This window comes from Pleurodeles waltl, chromosome 6 (genome assembly GCF_031143425.1).
Source record: "Pleurodeles waltl isolate 20211129_DDA chromosome 6, aPleWal1.hap1.20221129, whole genome shotgun sequence".
NCBI classification, from domain to species: Eukaryota; Metazoa; Chordata; class Amphibia; order Caudata; family Salamandridae; genus Pleurodeles; species Pleurodeles waltl.
The window spans coordinates 610,898,817-610,909,615 of record NC_090445.1 but is presented as its reverse complement, the minus strand read 5'-3'; the positions used below and the strand labels follow the sequence as shown (position 1 = coordinate 610,909,615).

The following is a 10,799-nucleotide window of genomic DNA, read 5'->3' as shown; positions in this document are numbered from 1 at the left end:
GTCCATATGTAGAACACGTGGTTAAATTACTGTAGAGACAGAATCGCAACAACTAAACTGTGTGTGTTTGTGTCCTCAGTTGTTTTACTCCTAAACTGGTTCTTGAATGGAATTTTTTTTGGCCCTAAGCTTGTTTCTCAGGTCGATTATACTTTACTGGATTAATAATAAGGAATATGACCTCTGCACTGTAGAAGAGTCAAAGTGCATTTATTGAGACGCCTGTTCCAAACAACGTTTCATTGGGCTGCATTTATTTTCACTGGCATAATAAGTTCTCTGGCCCCAGTAAATAGGAAAGTGGGTCTTCTCCGTCATGGTTAGACTTGAAAGTTTGTGAAAGTTTGTTGGCATTCCAAACTCCTTCCTTTCCACCCCGGAAATAGTCAGATTTTCACTCCTGCCTACTATTCAAGGGTGGTAAGGAAATGTATCACACTCAGATTTAGTGAGGGTTGAGGGAGTACGGGAAGGACATTTTCCAGAAGGAAAAATATTTTCCTCACAGACAAAAAAAAGTTGTGGGTTTACGTGAGGGATTCTCTTTCCCTTGTGCGTAGTTCTCGATTGTGGATAACAGCACACAGTTGGAATAGAACCCACGAGTAGTCACAAACACTTCCGAGAAGTATGCAGGTAATTTTGAGGTTGGCACCGCGATCAGGGCATACTGCTTTGAACATGTGTGAATTCCAGAAGGTAGGAAAAATACTCGCAGGTAAAGGTGGAGATACCCATCTGCTTTTCACAGTTTTTGTGAATCGAGCCCATCAAATCTGCATTTTTAAGGAATTATTAATCGTAGCGTTTAAGGAAGAAGCAGTAAGGACTTTGAGGTCTGGAAGAGTTTTGTGTTTTATGACACTTATAATGTAATTTGTACAACGGAAGCAAAAGCTTGTAAGCGGGTTTGTTTCATTGCTCTAGTACGACGTATCTAGCTTACTGCAAATTCACAGGCAGCAGAATTATGACACAGTTAATAAAGTCCAATGATTCTTAGTCCAATAAATATGTTTTAGAAATGTAAATCTTTACCATATTCATGGCACCGTGACTCATGGCTTTTATTATCTGTATTTTTTTGCTACGGGAATGTACATGTGACATTACATTTTTCTGTTGCTTTCACTTTATATTCATTTCAAAGTCGTGGTGATGCCACTATTTTTTCACCATGCAATTATTTAGGAACCAGGAAATAACTGAGCCAGAGATTCTGTGGCCCTGTACCTGATCCGATGGCTTAATTGAGGTATGACCAGGTATTTCAGTTCCAATCAATAATCTCCCAAATTAGATTACGGTGCTTATTATCTGCTCTCTTTTGAGGCTATTTCTAGCATGCCACTTACATACTTGTAGGATGTGTTATGCTCATCGAACGATTTGCTCTGTAACAAGGGCTGGGCAAATGCATTAACTGTGAGATGATGGAAGGCAAAGGTCATTTGACGTCACTCCTTGTATATAAAGTCATCATGAGCGAGTCTAAGAGTGTTTGATGTCACTGCAGCTATCTTTATCATGTGATGAAACAATGTCAGCAAATGTGAGACTAGGTAGGTGCTTTGCTCATCTTAGCAATAATATATCATAGCTAAAATCAAATCTATGTTACAGTATTCCACAGTTTCATATGATGAGAAAAGCAAAAGCTATGACGCAAGTACTGACGAGCGCGTATCCAACAAGCGGTCTAATTCAAGGTGCAAAATGTTAGTGATCATATAGTAAGCACCAAATCCCTTGCAATTTAAGTGCTTATCAATTCCTGCACCGTGAAGTGATTTGGACAGGTTTACAAAAGTATTTTCCAGTGCCATGAAATGAATATAGATGATGATAATATTTTTGAAAAACTTTATTAACACATTTAGTTTTTTACACGTTTCTCAAAGTCATTTTCAAAGTGGTACAGGCTAGATCTTTTAAACAAACTGGTTGGAGCAGCGTTTCTGGGCTTAAGTGACTTCAACTTAACAGTTAAGCTTCATCAATGCTTGTAAGTGTTATTTCTTTGCTTTCTGGTACTTACATGATGCCATAATAAATGTAGGATTTTAAGTACATGAGTCCGAAATGTTGGGAACTAAAAATGCAGGCATGCCTAAACATCTCACTCTAGACATAATTTAAGTGCTCTAAGTGAGAGAACGAAATGCTCAGGAGTAAATGGATCCATATTGGTACAACGTCCTCATTTTATAGATTACATATACCACGCCGACCTGAACACAATTGCGTGCGAACTACAGAATTACACAGTTAAGTCACATACAAAACTGATCCCATCTTCCCCAGGGAGCTGAGCGATGACAACAACTTCTATGATCTTAGAGTGGTCAACCCTTGACATGTTAAGCCAGAGTACAATTCGAATGTTACTTTCTAGTGTGAATCTGAAAATCAGGAGTGGATTTATTTGTATTTATATTTGTTTTTTTGTACTGAGGCACTCAACATATCTAATCAGAGTTGGTTATAGTGTATATGTCCTTGAGTTTAGAGGTTAGGCAGCTACTCCGCCACTAGTAGAGTAGACTCAGGTTTAGCTGGATCTCTTTAGTTTCCTCAGTCCAGAAAGTTGCGTTTTTACCTCTCTGTCACACTTTCTCTATTTGTACTCATTGAAGCCCACAGATTTCAAATGCTAGTTTGACAATTCGTATAGCGGATTTTTGATCCCATGTAGTCAACAGCACTATGGAGCTTATAGTTAAGCATTTTTCATGCATTCAAGTTTACAATTCCCATCATGTAAAGATTGTAACTCGAGGCCACTTTGCAGCTTTGACTTTTGTCTCTGGGTCGGCCAGTAAGCTTGAAGACTCAGCATCTACAGAGACCTCAAGTTGAACCCCCTCCATTGTGATTAGGTCTAGAATCACTGTGTGCATGATGGGAAAAGTAAATATAAAGGAACCACAAGGAGAAAAAAATGGAGATGAAGACTACTCACACTGGCTTGAGACCTGGGGAAATCTCTTTGGTGTGTTTACTTTGTGTCAAAGAAAATATTTTCCACAACTTTCAAGTGGACTCATTATGTGAGGCTCCTTCAGACAGACCTAGCCTTTCAGCTTACAGAACCCGGCTTGTCAGAGAGTGTAGGTCCATATTTTTTGATAAATAAAAATTACCAGGCCCATGATATAAAGAGCCATTACCCAAAAGAATATGCTGCACGCCAGTGCCACGCATTGATTGAGCTCCTTGGCAGCTCTGCATTTCGAGGCTGTCCCCTGTACTGTTCTTTATCATGAAGCCTTACCCAGGTGTGCTTTTACTCTCTCAGCAGTGCCATTCAGAACTGCTAACCTGTAAATGATTCTCATACTAGTGGAGCAATTTATCGGAGGTGGCAATGTACAAGCTTACGAGATAGAAGAGAAGCTCCGCAAAGCAATTAATCTCAAGCACCTGCCTTTACATGCAAACAACTGGGCTCTTTTTCATTGAAGCAGTAGGATATCATTTGTAGTTACACTTGACTTGTCTCTCTATATGCAGAGCTCTCAAGTTCACCACATTCAGGTGTGGATTGCTCCTCAGGCCGTTTTTTATCTGTACATTCAGGTATGTGTATTCTTGAAGCTGAAACAAAATAGGCAGGACTACAAGTACCAGAATGAAAAAGCCAAGGGCTGGCCTGGGTGAGCTATTCATGCTGTCGAAATGGGAAACTTGAAATATCTGCTCTTCATCATCAGGGACCACACATCATAGCAGTGGGCTTTTCTTTTGTAATACATATTTCTTTATGTGAGTTAATTCATTTTGTTCAAGTGAACAAATTCTAGAGTGCAGTAGATTGAAAAACAAAAGACCAGGACTGTAATTTGAGGTCAGTGACGGGATGGAGAATATGGTATGGAGAATCACGGTGTTAGTCCCAGGGGGTTCTTCTCCACTCCTTAGGCCTGACATAATCAGTGTAGTTGAAGGCAGATGTGAGGGAACACGGTGACTGCTTTGGTTAGTCCTGTGTCTACTTTGTGAATCGCCTATGGCCTGTCTGACATCATGTTTACTACATTAGTCTTCCAACAACGATGGTTAATTTAATTCTAACTATGCCAATCAGCCAATGGGATTAACTCAGTTAAATGATAAGCATGGGAATGGCTCATTTTGGGTTTCTTTCTTGTATTCAGCAGATTTTTTATAATACACCATTGCTGCCAACATCAAGAGCTTCAAGAACGTCTATTGATGAAAATGTACATAATACATAAATAATGTGCATCCAAAGCAAGCCTGAAAACACACAGTAGCCCAAACTACCAGCCAAATGACATCTTTTAATAAGAATTGGTTCATCCTAATGAAAAGAAGGAATGCGACCAGCAGTGCATGAGAATGTCTGTCCTGCTATTTCATGCTTATACAACATACCAAAATACAACACAATACCATCTAGTAAAAAAAACAATCAGGGGACCATCAACACGTACATAAAAAATATACCAATGCACGTTGGAAAAATGAACACTTGGGAAGGCCCGAGATTTTAATTAAAACATTTATAGTGCCGAGGTTTTTCCCCCTCAGGGGGCATGTAAAGCACTGTACAAACTAAAAAAAAAAAACTACCTGACAGTGGATTTTGTAGAGGGGATCTGTTTAAAGTGAGAGCAACTACAGCTAAGTCAAACCCTGCAGTCTGCAAACCCCTATAGGTTTGATAAGACCTCTGGTTTCCTCAGCAGTTATATCTGAAGTGATTGAATAAAAGTCCAAGTGCATTTTATTTTTTTTTAAAAGTACCGTGCAGAGCTTTCTCACAGAGCTAAAACAAATAAAAAGGGGGTAGGAGTGATGGAGTCCTTCGGAGTATTAAATTACATTCCTAACGTCTTGAACAGTGGTTCCCAACCTTTTGACTCCTATGGACACCCACTTTATCATTACTGGAATCCCCATTGAATCCTTATTGGAATCCAGGGACCCCCACACAGTGACTCATTACTGAAAGCAAGGGACCTAATCTGTTGATTTAATTTTCTAAGCAGTGGGAGACCCCCTGAAGAGGCTCCACGGACCCCCAGGGGTCCCCAGGCCACAGTTTGGGAACCACTGGTCTAGAACCTTTCCAAGAAAATCTGGAAGCCAGTCATCCCTTTGACACCTGAAAAGCTGCAGGCATCCGGCGCAACTGCACTGTGCACAACATCTGCACATCGTTTTCCAACAAAAAAGTTTCCTAATACAGACTGAAGGCTATTCAAACGAGTTAACTGTATGTGCACCACTGACTAAAGGGGTTAGCAGACCATGGTTAAAAAATGTGCAGAATCACTTTTTTTCTATTTGTGGGTGAAATTCGAGCTGAAATTAGAGTTCTTGGCACTGACCAGTTCACATGCATAGTAATGGGCTACTCACTAAACAAAATTGCAAGGGTGTTTTTTTTCCATAACATATCACAAATCAGTTTAAAATGAAAATGTTTACAACACTTAGCAAATGCAATGCACACAGTAGTCGGAGAATCGGATACCCTGCACCCTATTTTGTTATGGTATGCTGTCATATCAAAGCAATATTCATAGGTACGGCAGTGACATCAGTGGCACATTGGGTGGAAAAGCTAATTTATGCAATGATACATACTTTAAGAAACAATATTGTATTTAGTGACGCTGGTGCTGCTAAATCGCCACAAGTGCATAATCTGGAGTACAAAATAATGCATCTTGTTTAAGACTATATACAAACACATACATGCTTGCTGCATGGCAACAAACGTGAAAAAAGCATTTAAAACAGCTTCAAAATAAAACGTATTTTCCACTTGGCAGGCACACTCCCTTTTTAAAACCAGGTTCATGCGACGGAGCATCTGTGTTGGGACTCCGAATGTGGGTCTGCTTACACTGCTGGGAGTAAAGATTGCCTTCCACATTTGATTCTGCATGAGAAGGCTCTGGAATGCGTAAGCACAGTTAGAGCAGGCCAGGGCATTCTCCAAGATCCAAGGTGGAGACACGCAAAAAATGAGCCCACAAGCAGCACTTTCTAAAACACCAAGGCTTTGTGTTGCGGTTCAAAAAGCAAAGCCATAAAGCAGAAACCAGGTCACAGAATAATGAACATAAAAGCTGTGAAGAAAATACGCTAGCCAAAAGTACTTATACTGTTTTGGTCCTCTCCGAAGACCAGAAATGCCAAGATCTTATGGAGTTCACTGTTCATGAGATCCCATTCAGAAGAATGATAAATGGCATTGGCAAAGGTTTGTGCAGCTCAGAGGCCATCTTTAAAAAAATTGCTCCCAGTTCCCCAAAAATAATAAAAAAAACAAAATATTGTTTAAAAAAAATCTGGATTGTCCTCAATTTTTCATCTCCATCTCACAACAAGTTCTGGTTCCTTTTGCTCCAGCACGGATGATGGCCATGGACATCCCATCAGCTGGAAGGAGATGACAGCACAATCTGAAATGAAAAAGACACAAAGACATTGTCAGTCTAATCGAGCTATAGGTGTGTCAGCCAAAAAAAAGAGCACTAGCAAAATAAAAAATAAATAAAACCCCGAGCACATCTACCTGGCTTCAAACAGTTAGGGAACGAAGATGCCTTTGGTTGTTACAAATTGTTGTAAAAAACAGCGAGTAAGAGTACATCCTGCCCTACAGCACATTTATTGCTTTGAGAATCCACCCCTTTTTGCCACTCTGCCTTGTTTATATTCCTGAACTTTCATTTAACAACCAAATAAGCACAGGAATTTGTAAACTTGATTTGTATGATTTAAAAATAAAAACTTTTGATTTGTTTCAGCAACAATGAAACCATAACCTTGCAAAATAGAAAGCCATTTTAGAAATCAAGGCATCCATCACATGTTGTTTAAGGTTAAAACCTCCCACCCCTCCCCAGTCCAGCCCCCACGTCGTGTAAGTCCCTTTATAGCACAGGAGATGTCCCTCCCTTTATGGGTCACTGCTGGCCACTGAAGTGGGGGCATGGCATGTTTCTTCTGTAATCATTCCAGGGACCCTAGATCTTGGTCCATTTTTGTGGCAGGTTCAACACTCATAAACCATCTTTTCCTCCAACATGCACCAATCCATGTCTCTCTTCCAGTTATCCAATTGGGGGCACTTGTTTGGATCCCTATAGCCTGTCAATATTTCTTTTGGCAACAATAAACTCCAGCGTAACAGAGATTTGTTTCATGCGGGTCAAATGTATACCTTCCCAAATGTTTAAGAGGTTCAGTTAGGCTGCCGGAGTGGTTGTGGTCTAAACATCGGAAACCCTCAGTCACCAGTACTGCCTTGCAGTCAGGCGGAAGTGGTGGCTGCCTTTGCAAGATATAAATTTGGGATTTTTGCCAAAATTATTGTGTAGCCGGAGTGGTGGCCTAAAATATGAAAAACCTGCATGAGTCTTGCCAGCCTGAGCCCTTGATCTGTGACATACAGCAGGACATTGCCTGCATAAAGTGAGATGCTGTCCTCCTAGTGTTCAGGCCCCTGCAAACCACAGACCAATGGGTCCTGTCTGACCCAGGCTGCTATTGGTTCCAGTGCCAATGCAAATATTAATGGGGAAAGGGGGCACCCTTGTGGCGTTCCCCATTGTTATTGGAAAACTTGGAAAAGTCCCCCATTCACTTTGACCTGCACTAGGGCTTAGAATACAAAAGGCACACTGATTTGGTATAGCTTGTGCCAAAGCCCTTCTTGGCCAGGACCTCAAATAGATATGGCCATTCTACTGAATCAAACGCCACGCAGACATCTAGAGAGAACATCACAGCCCGCTCTTGTAGGTGGAGGACCCTACTCAGTACATTTTGAGGCACCTTAGGTTTAGTGCAGTATTACAATGGGGCATAAAGCCCAATTTGTCCGAGTGGACCAGTCCTGAGATCACATTTATGAGGCGATTGTCCGGAACCTTGGCCAGTATTTTGATCCCTGCAATTTAATAAAGAGATGGGTCTATATGAGGCGCAGTCTTTGGGTGGCTTGCCCTCTTTTGGAACCACTACTAAGGTCGCTACCCGTTGGTCATGGGGCAGTATACACTTTTGGCAGCTCTGAACAAACATTTTAAGCAGATTTTGACTTATTGGTTTATATAACTGTATTGATAACCCATTCAGATCAACTGCTTTATCTGAGGCCAGTTCTCATATCGTCTTCACAATTTCTTCTTCAGTGATCTCTTTACCAAGACTTTACCAAGACTTGCCCAGCTCTGGGTGTATAGGGATGGTATTTGGATATCTGCTAGAAACTCATAGGAGTCTTCTGCTGTAGCTGTGACAGTGGGAGAGCAGAGCTGAGAATAGTAGGCAGTGAAGGGGTTTGCCAGTTTTTTACTATCTTCTCTTCTTGCAATTGAACCTCAAAAAGGTCCCTGACCTCATTGATTCAGGAATGTGTTGCTCTGTCACTTAGGTGGGCAGTCTCTGTTTCTAGATCTCTGTATTCACAATGTTTGAGATCAGGGGTGTGCCTGATATCAGTGTTTTCATGGTAGGTAAGTGTTCTCTCAAATGTTAGAAGTTTCCACTTCAGCGTGTCCATTTTGGCTCTTTTTTCTTTCTTGTGACCCACTATTAGAGCTAACATTTGCCCCTTAAAAATTGATTTATAGGCTTCCCAAAGGGTTTGTGTTAATTCAACTGTTTTATCATTTTGGCAAAGTAGTGTTCAGTTGCGGTACCGAGCCCCTTTTTAATCTTGGGCTGTCTTAGGTGCCATGTGTTAATGGAGATGTTGCATGGCAAGGTGCCTCCCTGGAGTCTGAACTGCACCCATGTGGGGGAGTGGTCTGTAATCCCTCATGCCAAGTGTCTTGCATCTGAGAAGAGGTCTGTGTCACAAGTAAGGGTAAGAATGGTAAGAAGGTAGTCTATGCGTGAAAGACTGTCATGTGCCCGTGAGTGGAAGGTGTATAGTTTTTCCTGGGGGTGATGGGCACTCCATACGTTGATCAGGCCCAGAGCATGGATGAAGTCTGATAGCAGGCAACGGGCAGTAGATGTCTTTCTGGGCGGGTGGTGATCGAACCCTTCACAAATCATCAAATTACAGGCACCCCGGTAATCAGCTTGCTACCTTGCAGGTTGAGGAATAAAGTACCCAGTGCAGGAACAAGTTTGTTGTGTAGGCGTGGCAGGATGTATATGGAGCAGCTACTGATAGCATGCCCCTCTGAGCTCCCCGTGAGTGCAACTAATCGATCTTGTGTATTTGGCCAGATCTGGTGTACTCTAAGAGGGAGTGTCTTCTTAAGTAACACCCCCATCCCCCTGGAGTCTGTTGTGTAACTGGGCGTGTGCTACTGGTTTGTAGCCCCACCTGATCAATGCCTTATAAGTGTGTTGCCCTTCAGATGGATATCCTGTAAGAGGGCCACATCTGGGACATGTCTTTTAAGAAATGCTAAGATGCCACCCTTGTTCATTTTATCTCGCAGGCCACTGAGTTTCCAAGAGAGGCACGTGATCTATGTTCTATCCTGCCTGTCGACATAGTAGCTAAGAGGATTGGAATCTCTGGCTCAGCCTCCATGGGGACCACCTGGTTGTGTGTGGGCGAGGGTGCCTGTGGTGATTCTATTACAGTGTGGTATAACCTTTACCCCTTCTCAGGGGGGCAAAAACTAACCAAAACAATTCCCCCTAACTCACCCCCCTCCCTACAAAGCAGGCTCAGAACTGCCGGACAACCCAACCTCGCAGAGTGCTTGTCACCTTTAACCAACTCTAACACAATGTAGGACTGTGGCCATCCCCTTACATTGAACCCACCCATCTCCCTTTCGCACATTATAGTTTACCAAGAATCATCTGTTAGTCTGGACCACTTTATGGACAACTGTCTTTTTGTAGCAATATAAAATCATTCCAGGTCTCTAGTGTTGGCAGTGTCCATTTCTGATGAATGAAAGAGTAGCCAACTGGATGCGTCAATCCTCGCCAACAAACTAGGTGGGGCAGTGTTTGTGCATGTCCACAGAAAGGGAGTTGTGTCGCTGTGACAATCCCACTGCTTTCCTCTGCCTCTTGGAGAATTTAAAGGGGTCCCCAGTGGTGCGATCACCCCCTCTCATTGCATGTGGTGTTGGGATTTCGGTCCCTCTGCTTACCTTCTTCCCTCCTACCAGTCCGATGCAGCCTCCGGTATTGTAAAGAACTAAGTTTTCCCCTCAGTGACCAATCTGAACTGTGCCAAGAATAACATTAAGTAGTTCAGCTTTTTTTCTCACAGGGCCCTTTTCACTTCAATAAAGCTGCTGCAGAGTTTCTAAACACTCAGGGTATAGTCGGGGAAGAAACTTACTTCCGCAATTTCAATTTTGATGGGCAGGGCCACCGGGTCACATGGAGGATGGTATCCTGGTCCCTAAAATTGAATTGATTGTATGAGGGGCTGCACCTGTTTTTTTGGGGGCAGTTTGAACAATGTTTGCTCTTTTCACCGAGAAATATTTGGATAAACCCCATGGCTGCAGTATAATTAGGATAATATACTCCACATAAAGGTCTACAGTAGGACCATCTGCCTTATCCAGCACCCCTATGAGGTGAATATTATTACACCTTGAGCACCCTTCAAGGTCTTAAGTTTGTTGCCGAGAGTTTCTGAACTTGTCCGTAGTACTCTGGCCTGTTTCTGCCATTAGAGTTACCAGTGATTCTTCTGCCTCCTTTACTTTTGTGTTTATATTCCGTAAGTCAGCTCTCACGATAGTGAGTTCCTAAGTGACCATGTCTATTTTGTCTTCCAGGGACCCCCGCACTCCCTGGCTGGCTGTCATGACATTTTTAAG

General features: G+C 42.1%; 1 protein-coding gene across 2 annotated transcripts in view; it reads right to left on the bottom strand.

The window, feature by feature from the left end:
* Positions 1 to 1,849: 1,849 nt before the first annotated feature.
* The window catches only part of PKP1 (plakophilin 1), a 160,526-nt gene continuing 151,576 nt past the window's right edge, over positions 1,850 to 10,799 (bottom strand). For both annotated transcript variants that reach the window (XM_069238897.1, XM_069238896.1), the window contains one exon: positions 1,850 to 6,440. The gene's annotated coding sequence lies outside the window, so the exon portion shown is untranslated. The remainder of the gene's footprint in view (positions 6,441 to 10,799) is intronic.